The sequence below is a fragment of the Rattus norvegicus genome, chromosome 19 (assembly GCF_021556685.1).
Source record: "Rattus norvegicus strain SHRSP/BbbUtx chromosome 19, alternate assembly SHRSP_T2T, whole genome shotgun sequence".
Classification (NCBI taxonomy): Eukaryota; Metazoa; Chordata; class Mammalia; order Rodentia; family Muridae; genus Rattus; species Rattus norvegicus.
In genome coordinates this window covers 37852826-37869073 of record NC_141552.1, presented here as the reverse complement: position 1 = coordinate 37869073, position 16248 = coordinate 37852826, and the positions used below count along the sequence as shown (strand labels likewise).

Sequence of the window (16248 nt, the reverse complement as noted above, 5' to 3'; positions counted from 1 at the left end):
TGGTGCAGAGAGGAGAACACCACGAGCAGCATGATGTTCCCTTCACTGGTGGTTCCAATATTTCACTTTCCTCTGCCAACTGGTCTCCACACTGTTCCTAGCACCATAATGATTTCAAGACATCCTCCTAAGGAATTTTGTGCAACTGTCGATGCTAAGCACAAGGCTCCATGAGTGTTCGCCTCACACACACCCATGCAGGCTATTTCTTGATGTGATTTCAAGCACCTGTACAAAATGAAGCAGCAGAACCTTTTGACCACATATTCAAACCAGTGTTATATCTCAGGAATTATTAATGGCTAATATTGTTGAAGGAGGATAATTCGAGTTAGAATGAGACATTTTTGGCAAGATTCAGAAGGAAATATTCATGTAGATGCATAGGAATTACTAAGGTTTTTTATAATCAAGCCTTGAGGAAAATTTGGCTTTGGAAGAAGGAGGTGCTCAGTGGCTCTCCCCAGGAAAGTCCCCTGGAAAGGGTGCCTCTGCTTCTGCTCAATACAGGGAAATTATTAGCAGGGAGACAAAGTCTGTTCCCCATGATATCAGCTGTCTCTTCTATGACACTCTATTGTCTCCGTCTCTTGGCATCCTCTGCGATGTCACCAGTGTTATAGTGACAACCAGTGCCCTAGTTTCTCTCAGTCTGGGTCTGTTGGATACACCAGAAGACATGTTTTTCCCAAGCGTTTTGGGAGGGGGAATGTAGATTGTGGAGGGCCTAGGGTGAAGGAATCTGGTCTTTTATCTAAAAGTAAAGATGGACAAAGACAGTGGTTCGGGGAATGTGGAGTAAGTTCTGGGCAACGTATGTTGAGCTTTCTGCAGGGGGGGGGGGGTGAGTGTCCTGTATTCTTAAGCTGACCTTTCTAGCAATTGGCCACAACAACTGGAGCATCTGCAAAGGAATTGAATTTCCATGAATATTACAAGTCCTGAAAGTCATGGATTTCAGAACATTAGTTTCCCCATCTCCAAAGGGAGGATATGGTAAGGTCAATGCTAATATTCTGTGAAATTGTGGCCTTTACTTTTAAAGTGGATTTGTGGCTTGTTTGTTTGTTTGTTTGTTTTTTTATTTAGTGGGTAATATTATTTATTGCCAAAGTCAAACATCTGGGTTAAATTCTTGGATGCACATGACTGAAGGAGGGAAATGGCTCCTGAAAGCTGTTTGTTCATGTGCTGCACACACACACACACACACACACACACACACACACACACACACACACACTCACACACAGACACACAGACCCACTCATACACACACAGACACACACACACTCACACACACACTCACATATACACATTCACACACACAGACACACACACACTCACACATTCACACACACACACACGCACACACACTCTCACTCATACACACACAAACTTCTAAGCAAAAGTAATTTTTCTTAGAGTCTGATATAATTGCTTCTAATATAAAGACAGCCTGAGTGTAGTTACTATATAATTAAATAGTACTCATGCTCTCAGGCAAAGAGTTTAAAGTTTATAGGTACCTAATAAACTCGCATTGGGACATATAAAGAACATTTAAATGTTCAGCAGAAATACAAAGAATAGCTAATTTAATTTGTTAAAAGTGAAAGCATACATAATTCTGAAGGTTTTTATACTGGTTTTGTTATACATGTAACTATGAAAAGAAAACATACATACTTGATCAATGAAATGAGGAAGATTGATTTAATGAACAGAAAAATGGATGGTACTTCAAAACTTCCGTGATCACATATTAACTATTTAATTTCCTCCACAATAGCAAGAAATGGACATTATTATTTATGCGACATTACAGATACTTAAACCGAGAAAATAATTGGTTGGCCTGCTTTTCTGAGCTTCCTTAAAGGTTTAGTTAATTGACAGAGCTGTGCTTTAAAATTAGGGCCCATATTCTTCTGTTTTAAATGTGTGACACTTTTTTCTGTTTTTTCTCCATCTTTATTAATTGGGTATTTGTTATTTAAATTTCAATTGTTATTACCTTTCCAGGTTTCCAGGCAAACATCCCCCTAAGGCCTCCCCCTCCCCTTTTCTATTGGTGTTCCCATCCCCATCCTCTTCCCATTACCACCCTCCTCTAACAATCCAGTTCACTGGGGGTTCAGTCTTGGCAGGACCAAGGGCTTCCCCTTTTATTTCTAGTGGGTGCTGCTGGCTGCTGGCATGCCTGAATGCTCTCCCTGCTGGGCAGGGAGTGGATGGGGGGAGGGTCCGTGCCTGGGGTGGGTTGGAACTGGGGTAGAAAGGCATAGGGACTCCTAGGTGAGAATGCCAAGCCACTGCCACTGCTGCAGCCACCTCGGAGAAGCCCTTGTTCCTGCTGCAGGGAGGAGAATCTGGTGCCCAGAAGATGGCTGAAGGGGAGCTGAACGTGGACAACTTCACCACCCGCCTGCTGGAGGTACAAGGATGTCATCCCGGAAAATTTGTGCAGGTGACTGAAGCAGAAGTCTGATGGCTGTGTATCACGTCTAGTGAAATCTTTCTTAGCCAGCCTATTCTTGGAATTGGAAGCATCACTGAAGATTTGTGGAGATATTTATGGACAGTATTCAAACTTACTGAGATTATTTGAGTATGGAGGTTTTCCACCAAAAGACAACGATCTTTTCGTAGAAGATTATGTGGACGGAGGAAAGTAGTCTTTGGAAACCATCTGTTTGCCATTGGCTTACAAAATCAAATACCCGGAGAACTTCTTTCTTCTACCAGGAAACCATGAGTCACCAGACCCACAGTCTGTGGAACAGATTCGGAGAATTATGAGAGCCACTGGCATACCTGATACAGGTTTGCTGTGTGATTTACTGTGCTCCGACCCAGATAAGGATGTACAAGACTGGGGAGAAAATGACTGTGGTGTTTCTTTTACTTTTGGAGCTGATGTAGTCAGTAAATTTCTGAATCGTCATGATTTAGACTTGATTTGTTGAGCCCATCAGGTGGTAGAAGAGGGATATACATTTTTTGCTAAAAGACAATTGGTAACTTTATTTTCTGCCCCAAATTACTGTGGTGAGTTTGACAATGCTGGTGGTATGATGAGTGTGGATGAAACTTTGATGTGTTCATTCCAGATATTGAAACCATCTGAAAAGAAAGCTAAGTACCAGGATGATGGGCTGGATTCTGGACGTCCTGTCACTCTACCTCGAACAGCTAATCCACCGAAGAAAAGGTGAAGACAGGAATTCCGGAAAGAGAAACCATCAGATTTGTTAAGGACATACTTCCTAATATATGTGTGCAGTATAAAACATCCAGCCATTGGACACCCTTTATGATGTCACACCTTTAACTTAAAGAGACAGGTAAAGAATCTTAATTTTTTTTTCTAAAAGAAAGACGTGCTACACTGTATTGTAATAAGTATACTCTGTTACAATATTCAACAAAGTAAAATTCAAATACAAAAGTATCCATTAACGTTCTATCTTCTCATATCACAGTTTTTAAAGTTGAAAGCATCCCAGTTAAACTAGCTGCGTTAGTTACCCAGATGAGAGCATGAAGATCCATCTGTGTCAAGTGGCTTTAGTGTTGCTTGGTTGTTTATTTTGGGCTTGTTTTGTTTTGTTTGTTTTTGCTAGAATCATGGCATCTACTTTTCCTGTTCTTCCCTAACCATTTTAAAGAGTAAAATGGGAAGAGCTTTAAAGACGTTCACTGACTATTACTTTCCTTCACTCATCTACTTAAGTAACTGTTGGATCTTACAAAGGAAACTGATGACTCATAATAAAAAGGAACTTTAGAGGCCGCTAGACTTTAAAAATATACAAACTATTTGATCCAGTGGTTTTAATCAAACAGTTTGATTGGGCAAACTTTGCAGCTGATAATGACGATTTCGCTTTTTACAAATTGCCACTGATTTGGATTTGTGCACTCTAACCTTTAATTTATTGATGCTCTATTGTGCAGTAGATTTCATTTAAGATAAGGCTCATATAGTACTATCCAAAACTAGTTGGTGATGTGATTATGTGGTACCTTGGCTTTAGGTTTTAATTCAAGGGAGACCCCTTTTGGCATGCTTAACTTTCTGGTATTACCCTCTCCTGTACTGGTTTTGTTTTTCTGGGTTTTTGCTGTTGTTTGTTTTTTTGTTTGTTTTTAGATCCACAGAACATGAGAATCCTTTGTGAGGAGCCTTGGAAAGCTGGCTCTTCTTTCCCTCTCTCTGTGAAGGATGTGTTTAAAAGAAAGCTGGTCAGTGGGACATTGTCAGCTCTGAGCACTGGGTGCGTCACTGCCTAATAATTGCCATGTGAATGTTGTTTTTGTCTGTAAGGCTATGTCACTAAGGATTTTTACTCTGAGCTTTCATAATCAAAGCTCATGATGTGTATAGACATGACTCGTAGTGAAGTATAGTAGCAATAATTTCTGCACATTAAAAAAATAAAGTGGATTTGTTATATTACATTGATATAATGACACCATCAGGAGTCATGGAGGGTCCAACTTTTCTGAATTTAGACAGGGCAGCAATGTATTTCACTCTCATTGCTTCTTTAAATACAGTGGATATCTGACAGTAGTAACAGGGAGAGAATTGTGCTCCGTGGCAGTGACCTTGCGTTCTTAGAACTCCTTTGACTTCCTCTAACTGGCAGGGTCATCCTTAGCTTTATATATTAGAGGTTGTGTGTTACAAACATTTTTCTACAGAACAAAAAGTATTTGGAGCAGGTAGACCAAGATATAGCCTACTGGCACTTCTGGGCATTTGGTGTTTCAATTAGGGGAATTGATAAGTCTGTTGACCATGTCCTTCCCGTGAATGCTTTTTAAATCCAAAGTTGTTGGCCTAGAGTATCGGGGTAGGACATCTGAGGGTCTTACTCACTTTCTTCTTCAGAAAACACCACTTGAGAGACAACGTGCGGGACTGCCTTTCATTATGTGTGCTAGAGGAGAAACAGCAATACATCTGTGCTTCTAAATGTTCGTTAAGAATATGCTGTTTAGAAATATTTCTGTTATGATTTTAATTGAAGTTTTCATTTTGTTGTTTCATAGTTATATGTTCTTGTTACTATTTCATTTTTTAAAATACTTTTAAATATTTATATTAATTCATTTTAATCCTGTTTTGTTCTTAATTGTATTCCTTAAGAATAAAAATTGATTTTTTTTAACCTCTTGAATCTTAAGACCATCTTTCTTATTCAAGGATTCTGTCCCCTCCTGTGGACTTAGAACTGACAACTAGAGATGGATCTCTGCATGTTCAAGGGAACCTGGGCTAATTAGTGAATTCAAAGTCACCAAGGGGTACCCATTGTGACAGTGTCTTCTGTGTGGATAATGTGGCTTTCTCTCAGATGCCACTTTATGGTGTAATCACCGCCATTCTTTATCCATGCTGTCATGTGTTCTGCTAATCTCAGTATATAAGAGTCTATAACACACATTCAGAATTGACCCTGTGCACCACATATTGAATAATATACATTCATTGCTATACAGCTGCAAAAAAATTGACAACATTCAGAAAGGAATATAGAAGTCATCCTAATGGAGAGCCATGTGCTTCAGGTTTCCTTGCAATACAGCATCAATATTAACCCCAGAGATACTGACCTTCCAAGTCCTGTTGGGAAACAGGTTTAGACAGATGTTTTTGTCCTTGACCATAAGTATGCTGTGTTTTTATTGTTGCAGATTAGACTTAGTTTTATCATTTATGTCAATGGATCTTTTTTTTCTACTTTATGTCTGTGGCCTGTCCTGGGTGAATTTCTGTGATACTCCAAAAGAAAGTGTCATATTACCTGTTGTCGATGATTACTGGGGACCATGTGGTTCCTCTGAGAGAGCAGCAGATACTCTAATCTATGAGTCAGTCACCATAGCTCCTGCAGGTAGCTTTTGTCCTTCCAGGACATGTGCTGTATTAGGTGGACAGGATCACCTCCAATGAAATAGAGAGATCTCAGGAGATGTGTATTCATAGGTAACTTAAAGAGCTGTGCGTGCTCAATGTGCTAGGTTGCCAGGCATCTGTAGTGGGGCCTGGTGTCCCCACTGCTCATTGTGGGTTCAGGATCATCCTCCAGCATCACCGAGTTTCCATATTAGAGCAGATCTTTCAGCTATTATCAGTGATGATCATATATATATTAAGCACATCTTATAAAATACAGAATAGAAACTAGATTCCTGTATGCCAGCTTGGCATAATGAATTTTTTCCATAGAAAGAAAATTATCTTAATGTAAGCAATTTAGGGAGGAACGTCAAGAGCATCCATAGTGAAAGCAGCCTGTAGCTGTGAACACACATTTCTTTTGGAGAGCAGGCCTGTGCAAGCCCAAAACCTGGGTGGGACAGTTCAAGCTACCCCTTTTCCGTGGCAAATCTGGGATCCTATTGATAAAGCATTTTTTCCAGGTGACTAAATTCCAATTTATGGAATTGAACTAACTTACTGAGAGTGCAGGTAACTCAGAGAGTTAAAGTACAGAAGGAATAATCCAGAATGTCCACAAAATTTGCTGTCACACCAGGGCTTTTAAAAACTCTTCAGCTAGAGAAGCAATGTAGTCTTTACTTATTCTCAAGCTTAGGTCTTCTACTCATTCATCATAAGCTGACCATGACACAAAAGAGTCAACTGTGTCAAAATAGAAGCTAGTTGTAACTAGATTTACACCACACTATCACATTACTACTGTATTTGAGGTTCTCAGTTACTATCTAAGAACCTGGATGAGGCTGGGTCTTGCTACACATACTCATAATTATGTCTTCATGACACTGTGTGCTTTGTTCTGTTAATGCTACCATTGGCATACAATACCTTGGATACTTTGTGCTGACATCTGTGACCTGAGATAATAGGTCATGTCTTCCTTACCTGAATAAACTGTCCTTAGAGTACAGTGTAGACGGAATGGCTTCTTTTCTCTCTGAATTAACAAACGTTTCCAGTCTTCATCAAGTCTGTTAGCCATTGTCAGGGCCTGTATGGAGATGGCCACATTGTCGGCTGAGTGTCTTCCTCCAGGCTGCTCTGTAATTTAGTAGAAGATTAATAGTGTTCTAGCCCTAGGATTTAATTCAGTGTGACTGTACCTGCCAAAAATGCTCAAAGCCCTAGTTTCTACCCTAGTCCTGTGTGCTACAGAGAAAGAAAATAAAGAACTACATTGAATTTCAAGTTTAGCCTCCAACAGAAGGAGAGCCTGCAGAGGGCCTTTAAGTAACTCTAAGTATGAGCTTCCCCACTGCTTCCTCCATCAATTCCATTATTGGTGTATTTTCCTCACTGCTCACTTTATTCTTGGTGTTCAAAGAATGTGCACCATGTCAGTAAAGTGTGTGTGTGTGTGTGTGTGTGTGTGTGTGTGTGTGTGTGCATGTTCATCCATGAACTCACTATAAATTTTCATAAAATGACTTAGAAGACCGAACTGAAATCTGTCGAGGTGCATGCAGACTCACGTTACTACTGTCCCATGGCACCTTGCAGGGAACACTGAAATGCTGGGCTACTTTAATACAGCCTAAAACTGGGCAATGCAAGGTTTTCAGTGAGATTTTGACGTCATCACCACTACAGAGAGCAGCAAAAGCTTCATTTGTCACATGCTGCTCTTACCAAGGTCAGGCAAAGCCTGATCCTATAGAGAGTCTGGTAGGATTTGAAGGCAGGAAATAAACTCAGGGCTCGAATGAAACATTTAGAAACAAAGTGAATAATACAAAGTTTCAAGGAAGCCAAGAGCTGAATTTTTTTTCAGAAGATCCACAAGAGAGACAACTACAAACTACTCCTCCCTCAAACTACTACACACCAGAGAGATAATACATAAATTAATACATAAATCTGAAATGAAATGAGGGACATAACAGCAGACACCAAGCAAAAGCAAAATCATTAGTTCTTACTGCAGAGGATTCTACTCCAGATAACTGAAATATGTGTTTGATATTTTAGGTTTTCTAGACAGATAACAATTACCAAAGTTAAGTCCAGATCTGGGAAGGAGGCACTCTTTCTCTTGACCTCCATGCAGTGTCCAGAATTCATGCCTGTTTTCAAGGACATGGCCTCATTTCTTTTTGCTGCATCAAGAGGAAAGCCAGCAGAGGAGGCCATGTTTACAAAGCATCAATAGGATTCCTCGAAAAGAAGCATCCAGATCTCCATTCTCAGAAAACCCCTGGCTTGTTCTCATGTGACTGGGTCCTCAGACACCAGCAGCTTTAGATTAGACCAAGGAAAGCTGTGCAGAGTCCTGGGTCCCCAGGTTCTTGACCTCCTGAGTGACAGCTGTAGACACATCCTCCAGGGAATCCTTACAACTGGTGACATCTGGACAAGGTGAACCAGATGCCAAAATGAGACATGGGAGAGAAATCCTAGACTGTTTGGAAGGAAGCTGTCTCTGCTCATGCTTCTGTCTCTCTGTGACCTGCCTCTGTGATGTGGATGGGGAACTCTCATGCCAGTGGGTCCCCTCCTAATGTGTTTGTTGTTGCAGATGTCCTGGATGTTCTGGACCCCATCAGAACTCAGACCATGCTCAGTCATGTGGAGGTCAACACCTTCATGTCCATCAGGTTATGAGACCTGAGACAGTTGAGGTAACTGCAGTTGGCCTGGGTGAAGTGCTCACAGACTTGGACTCTACTGCTTGGCTGTGGCTTCAACAAATCTGTTTGTGGCTGTCTCCTTTGTAGTAACTCCTGCACCAGAAAAGCATTGCTTATTACCAGGAAGATGGCCGGCTCCTCTTGGTTAAACCCAGAGAGCTCATGATCCTTCAGGACCTGGAAGCTTTGTTCCTAGAGAACTTTGTGAGAATATTTGCAGAGGTTTCTCTGGGACTGTGCATAGTGACACTGGCCAAGCAGAGTAAGATTGCAGAGGCTTGGACAGTCTAGCAGGGTCCCTGTCTGCACTTGAGATTGAAGCCACAGGCTTCAGTAGTAGCCACCACCCACATAGCTATCCCTGCCTGGTCTCCAGTCCCTCACAGCAGGAAGCAATCTTGCTCTGTGGTCTCCAGCAGCTCATAGAGCTCTGCCTCTGGAGCCTGATCCTACTCTGCAGTTCCTTAAGGGTCATGTGGCCCCTGTGGGTGCACAGGATTTTGTTGACCAAACACTCTACCCCGGCATCAGCCATGGTGCGCTATGGCTGCAGCTGCTCAGGCTTGTGAGCTGGAGTCTGCCTCATGGAGAATTGAAACATGGAAAGGGGATAACACATGACATGGAAGTAAAGAAAATATCTAATAAAAGTAAAAAAATTAAAGTCAGCCTCTCAGGAGAAGTAAGGGCCTTAAGCAGGCAGGTTCTCCACACCAATGCATGCTGGGTTCCAGTATGGACATGAGGTTTCCTGAACTTGCAACTGCCAGGCTGCTACTGGGAAGAGAGGTTTCTTATTTATTTTTATAAATCTTTCAAGTTTTCTCCTATGGCTTTCATCTGATCAATACAGTCTCACAATGAGACTCCATGACTAGCCAATATGGTTAACAAGAATAAAGTGAGGGTCATTGAGTTGCTGCTAGCTGTGGTTGTGGGGGAGCTCCTGAAAGAGAGTGCAAGTCTGGCAGGTATGGGGAGCAGGGCTCATGGTGGGAGGGACTAAAGGAGCTGCTGTGGCCTGGGTGCAATAGGGATAGGTGCTGGGGCCAGGCTGACTGGAGACCCTCAGTGGTCACTTGACCTGGGTCCCAGTGTGAGCCCATGGTTGTCTTAGTCCAGCTGTGCCTGCTCTACCTGACAGCAGGGCTTCTGGCAAGAATGAGCACAGCCTTCAACCTGGACACACCTGAGGACAATGAGATCCGGAAATCAGGGGATCCCTGGAGCCTCTTTGGCGTCTTTCTTGTCAAGCACTGGCAGTTGCAGCTGGAGGACAAGAGGCTGTGAGTTCCCCAACTCTTCCCATCCCCACCTTGGTTCCTTGTCCCACCAGAGAGAACAAGGGCAGGCTCTGCTACTGCACTTCCTCACGCCCATAGATTATCAGCAGGCTGACTGGGGCTTGACTTTGCTCTGCCTGGCTCTCCCTTCCCCTGCCCCTGCCCCTGCCCCTGCCCCTGCCCCTGGCATCTCCCAATTCTTCAGCCCAAGGCATTTGAGATATGGACTAGTCACGACATATACTTGCCTTGACAGTGGAGTCTAAAGGCAGTGAGGCCAGGCCCACCTGAGACTTCTGTCTCCCCATCCCCAGATGTGTTTTGCACAGTTCTACACTCACTGTTTAGTTTGAGGGACCCCAGCAGGTGGCAGGCTTTGCTGAGCCTCAGGTGTGCACCTGGGACAGTGGTGGGACTTATGATTGAGGGAGACGTTTAGGGAGGTGCAGGCCTTTCTCAAACTCTCTGATCATCCGTCTGATGCCCTCCCTGGTTCTCCCCCTGTGGAAGTTGGGAAGCTGTTTTTCGCTGACCTGTGTGACTTTTCCTGCAGAGTGAGCTCTCCTGCAGGAGATACTTTCACATGCTTCTTTAAAAGCACCTGTTCCTCAGATCAGGATCAGCTGTGAAAACAGGCTTCTTCATGCCAGTGTGAGAGCTCTCCCTCCCAGCTCAGAGCTGCAACACCATAGGATCCTCCAACCCCAGTGGTTGGTGGGTCCCACAGAGGACTTAGAGCAAAGTGCCCCTTCTGAGAAGTGACTTAGAACAGAAGGTTCAGAAGTGACAGTCAACCCCCATGTGCTTTTTCCAGGAGAAAGCTACCACCTATCGCTTTGAAACAGGATGAGCTCACACATGACTCACTTCTGTGACTGGGGAAGATTTTCTGCAGATTAATTGCCCAGTCACAGTGGGGCTACATTCTTGATCCATGCTCATTCTCACATCAAAAGGTCCTCCTCCACACCCCAGGCCTTGAGGTGAACCCAGGTCCTTCCAAGACCAACAGACCTGAGAGAAGAGAGGGCAGCCCAGGGGAGAGAAGAGGCCAGAATGATATTAACCTGGAACAAACCCCCATATCAGCCATTGAACAACTTCAGAGGTTGTGCAGATGTGGACCTCAGAACCTTAAGGTCAGATTTTTCTGATAACAGCTGCTAGGTGAAACTGAAGTCTGCTGTGGGTGGGATTGTCCCAGGCACAGAGGGGATCTGACTCTGCAGGCCAGGCCACCCTCTGTGTTCTCCTGAATATAATCGTTGGTCAGCTGTAAATCTGAAGTGAGAATAGGTTTTTGACAACTCAAACAGATGCCATTTCAAGTCTCACACACTATGTGAGAGACACACATTTGCCCACGAGGGAATTTGAACTTACATCTGAAGAAGTGACTGTAGGCCAACAGAGGGAAAGCATTCTTGCTTTTCATATTCTGTCTGTTGGAGAGACAACAGGGACTGGCTTCCTGAACAGACATGTCCAAGGAGACAGACATTGTAATGGGGGAAAACTGAGGTAAGAAATATCCTGGGGACAGTGATTGCAGATTGTGCCTTTAGCCAGGAATCTGTTGTCATTAAGGCAAGGAGCCTTTGGTCTGCTAAAACTTGTCATTACTACAGGGCATCTCTGGTCTTACAAAGCTATGTTTCTCAATGTATGGGTCGCGAACCCTTCTTTAGTGTGTATATCAGATACTTTACATATCAGATACCTAGCATGTTATGACTTATAAGAGTAGCAATATTAGTTATGAAGTAGCAATAAAATAATTTTCTGGTGGGAGTCATCACAGCATGAAGAGCTGTATTAATGTTTTGCAGCACTAGGCATGTTGAGAACCACTGCCATAGAAGCTGACACATGGGAGCAGACTCCTCAGCTGAGTAGAGACCCACAGCAAGGGATACTGTGTCACACCCTAGAACCCAGATGCAGAATCTGTTCCAGGAGTCTGTGGGATCACCTTGTCTTAAATTCTCCCAGGTTCAAGACTAGCATTGATCTTCTCAGCAGAGTCAGCTTGCACAGCCCACATCAGGCCCATGGCTTCCCTTTACAGAGAAGGATGTGGGTCTAAGTGACAGCCAGTGAGACTTAGGGGACCCTGATACTCGTTAGCTTTGAGCTGTGGTTTCTTCATCTGTAAAATGGAGGTGTTTCTGCTGAATTGGGTTGCTGTGGAGATTAACAGAACATACAACCTGCACAGTGTCTGCCTGGCATGGACACCTGCTGATTAAATGGAAACTGTCGATGGTGACGAAGGTAAAAGTGGAATCTCTAGCCCCATAGTGTTAGATGCCAGGCGCCCTACAGGGGTTGTAAGGGTTTTGTGATTCCAAGAGAGCGTTGAATTAAAACAGAAGGTTCTTTTTTAAATATTTTAAAAAATGAATCAAGTATAAAATGCCAATACGAAATAATCATACTCAGAATTGAGGTAATTCTTGTGAAGTCATTTAGTTTTTCATTTTCTGCTTCCATTTTCAAGGCATGTAGAGTAGACCTATATGAGATCCTAAAGCCTTCTATTATGGTGCTGCCCATTCATTCCTCTCTCCTTGAGGACTTCTCAGGTGACTTAAGAAAACCTGACTTCTTTTCAGGTTGTTCCCAGCTGGTGTGATCTCTCTGTCCATGGCCTTGCCAAAAGCTGCAGAGCCAATGTGTTGTTTTACAATCCAAAATTCCAGACATTTTACGAATGAAGTCTCAGGAGTCAGATATGGAAGTCAAGTCCCAACTGTCCTTCCTAATTCACTGACCTCCCAGAAGAAGAGCATTGTGGTTCCCTCTGCATACTTTCTAAAAATCCTTCAACCCAAAGACTTTCCATTGGTTTAGTTATCTTCATTTCCTTTAAAGTTGTGCCTTGATCTGCTCTGAACCTATGTACAGATTTTAGCTTTGCAATAAAGGTGTGTGGTAGGTTAGCATTAAGGAAACAAAGTCCATGTTTACAGTAAACAAAGAACTCTTGTGTTAAATGTCTGTGCCATGGCGATGCTATAAACACACAATAGTTTTTCAGTAAATAATACATTCATAGGGATCACAGTGTGATCAAATATTTTGTAACATAACTTACTAGTTTTCTCTCTATTATATAAATCAAGTTCTTTGACAAGGATTCTGGTTGATTTCTGTCAGGTCTGAGTGCATCATCATGGGAATCCCAAGGAACATCAAACCTGGGCTTTTGAAACTGTTGCATATGGCCAACTCGGAACCAAAACCACCCAGGAGAATACTGATACTTGACACACATAAAGTCATCTCCCTATTTTCATATAGTTCATGGCAAGATGTCACTATTCCTGACCATGTCTCAGTATCCAACGTGGTATTAAACGGAAGAGTTGGGGTCAAGGAGGTCACCCACAAAACAGGAAACATCCATCTCAGATAAACATTCCTGGTTTTTTTGAAGCCAAAACATCCATGAATTTCAGGGCACAATTAAAAGTTCAAACTAAGGATAACAGATATAGAAGAGAATTAAGATTTTCAGTTCATAGGTCCAGTAAATATCTTCAACAAATCATAGCAGAAAACTTCCATAAGGTAAGGAAGAAAATGCCATAACTGTACAAGAAGCCTACAGAATGCTAAATGAATTGTACCAGAAAAAATTCCTCCATTCACATAATAATTAAAACACTGAATGCACAGATCAAAGAAAGAACTTTAAAAGGGGTAAGGTATAAATAACCAGTAATAAATACCTTCAGACCTAAGTGATTAGACAAGACTTCCAAACAGACTACAAAAGCCAGAAAAATTTGGGCAGATGTAATGCATACCGAGGATCCTATACCCAGCATAATTCTCAATCACCATAAATGGAGAAACCAAGATATTTCACGACAAAATCAAATTTAAACAATATTTTTCTTTAAGAGAGCACAACAGAGGATAATAGGAGGAAAACTCCAAGACAATGAGCTAATCTATACCCAAGAAAAACCAAGAAATTAATCAACTCTCAATAATTTCAGAAAAGAGAAGCACACAAACATAATTTCACATATAACCAGAAAAAGAAGAGAAAGCAGCAGCCATTGGTTTTTAATATCTATCCAGACCCTCTGTCATCAATCCCCCAGCTCCTAGTGACCAAATTTCCAGCCAAAGTGTATAGAAGGGTGGGTCTATGATTCTTGGTAACTGTGTAGAAGAGGATTGACTTATCCGGCATCAATGGGGTGGTAGGCCCTTGGCTCTGGTGAGGTCTGTTGCCCACCAAGGGAGATCCTAGAGGTGTGAGGTGGGAATGGATATGTGTCAGTGGGGGAGCACTGTCATATAAGCAAAGTGAGCAGTAATGGGATGTAAGGTTTGATAAGGGGAGTCAGAAAGGGGGAGAACATTTGAAATATACATAAATAAAATAACAAATTAGTTTTAAAAAGCCAAAAATAAAATAAAAAGTAAAAGGTAAAATAAAATTTAAGCTAAAGCAAAGCAAAAGAAGTCCCTGTGGTGGATTGACTTAATTCTGCTTGTATTTAATGCTAATTTGTAGAACTCAGGACTGGTTAACCCCAAAAAAACTTGACCCTGATCCTAGCTAATTGTGCTTATAAAGATGGTCACAGCCAACAGCTGCACAGCAGAGAGATGGGGGAGGTGAGTTTCTGAGGGCTTTGCTAGAGAGGATCATGGGGAGGGAAGAAGGAAGAAGAAGCTGCCAAAGAATAAAGGAAGAACGTGTGTGATGGAGAGGAGAGAGGAAGAGGACAGCAGCCATGGTTAAGGGAGAGGAGAGCCTGGTCCTGAGGGCTGTCCAAGTGGAACAAAGAACAGCCAAGATGCTACACAGTCAGTAAGAGTTGAGCGTTATTGTTTGGAAAGTAGATCTGATACCATGGAGGGCAGGCAGCTGCCCAGCTACTGTGCTGATAAGGGCATAGTATCAATAAATTTACAAAATATGTATAAGCACTAAGCCAGCACTAAACAGGATCCTAAAAGGAATACTTTAGTTTGAAGGGAAGGATAAAATATCAGAGGACTCAGGAAATAATTTAATAAAACTACGACAGTCAATCAAAAGTATCCAATAAAAACCATAAAAATTAACAAAATGACAAAATTTAATACATAGATTTAAATAACATTTGCATATTACTAAACTCAATTCCCCAGTAAACTGACTTATACTTAGCCAGAAACAGGATTACCATCATGAGAGATATAGAGGATATACTAGGGAAACAGAACTAAGAAACAAGTCCCTATAGCAATTCTATGCGGTTTCTCTATCCAGCTGACAGAATAGATTTCAAACCAATCCTGTTTGCAACATGTAAGGACATTCACTTCATTATTTGCAATTACCAAAAGATACTACAACTCTAAATATAGACATATTAAACACAGACTTCCTAAATTTAAAAATACATATTATCAGATAGATATGAAACTACAGATTAGCTATAACAGTGGTTGTGATTGGTGTTAATAGTATATTCTGACCACTTGACAGATCATATGCAAATAATCAAAACAGGACGAGCAGAATTAAGTGACATCATCAGTCAAATGGACCTAACAAACTACACTGAACTATACATAATTTTCTATCAGCCTGTGGATCTGTCTCTAAAATTGACCACGGATTAGGACACAGAACAACGCTCAGGAAATTTAAGAATGTTGAAGTAGTGTCATGCATTCTATCTGAGCACAAAGGAATCAAACTGGTATCACACAATTGAAAGTACAGAACCTACACACACTCACAGAAAGTAAGCAACACAAACAACACACTACTGAAAGGGCCAAGAGAGGAAAATTTAAAATTCCTAGAAATGAGTGACAATAAAAATACAAGCACCACAGACCTATATGATACAACACAGTTTTAGGAATTATGTTGCAGTCAGCAAAGCCATGGGAGTGGGCCCATCTAATCCCTTTGTCATCCGTCAGAAGTAGAGAATTTGAAGTGTGCCCTGTTGGGTTAATGCCTTGAACTGGCTCACCACATTCCCAACTTCCCTTTGCAATGATAATATATATTTTTGGCATTACACATTGAATGTGTGTAATTTGCCTTTTGATTTCATAGGGGGAATAATTAAGGGACTGCCTGGAGTGTCATAAAGCACTGTGGATAAACTGTGTAGAGACTGAAAGACTCAGGGGTTTTTGGAAGCTGAGCTAATGTATTTGTTATTATGATATGTTTAAGAACCTATGGGGAATTGGGAGTGGAATATGGTGATTTGAATGATAATGGCCCCCATAAACTCATATATATGAATGTTTGTTGCTGGTTAGTGGAAATGTTCGGGAAGAATTATAAGAT

At 41.8% G+C, this 16248-nt stretch overlaps 2 pseudogenes; one reads left to right on the top strand and one right to left on the bottom strand.

Annotated features, from left to right (window-relative positions):
• LOC147999389 (zinc finger CCCH-type antiviral protein 1 pseudogene) overlaps positions 1–9178 on the bottom strand; it is a 67877-nt pseudogene extending 58699 nt beyond the window's left edge.
• On the top strand, positions 2330–3315 carry LOC134483628 (serine/threonine-protein phosphatase PP1-beta catalytic subunit-like; annotated as a pseudogene).
• Positions 9179–16248: the final 7070 nt, after the last annotated feature.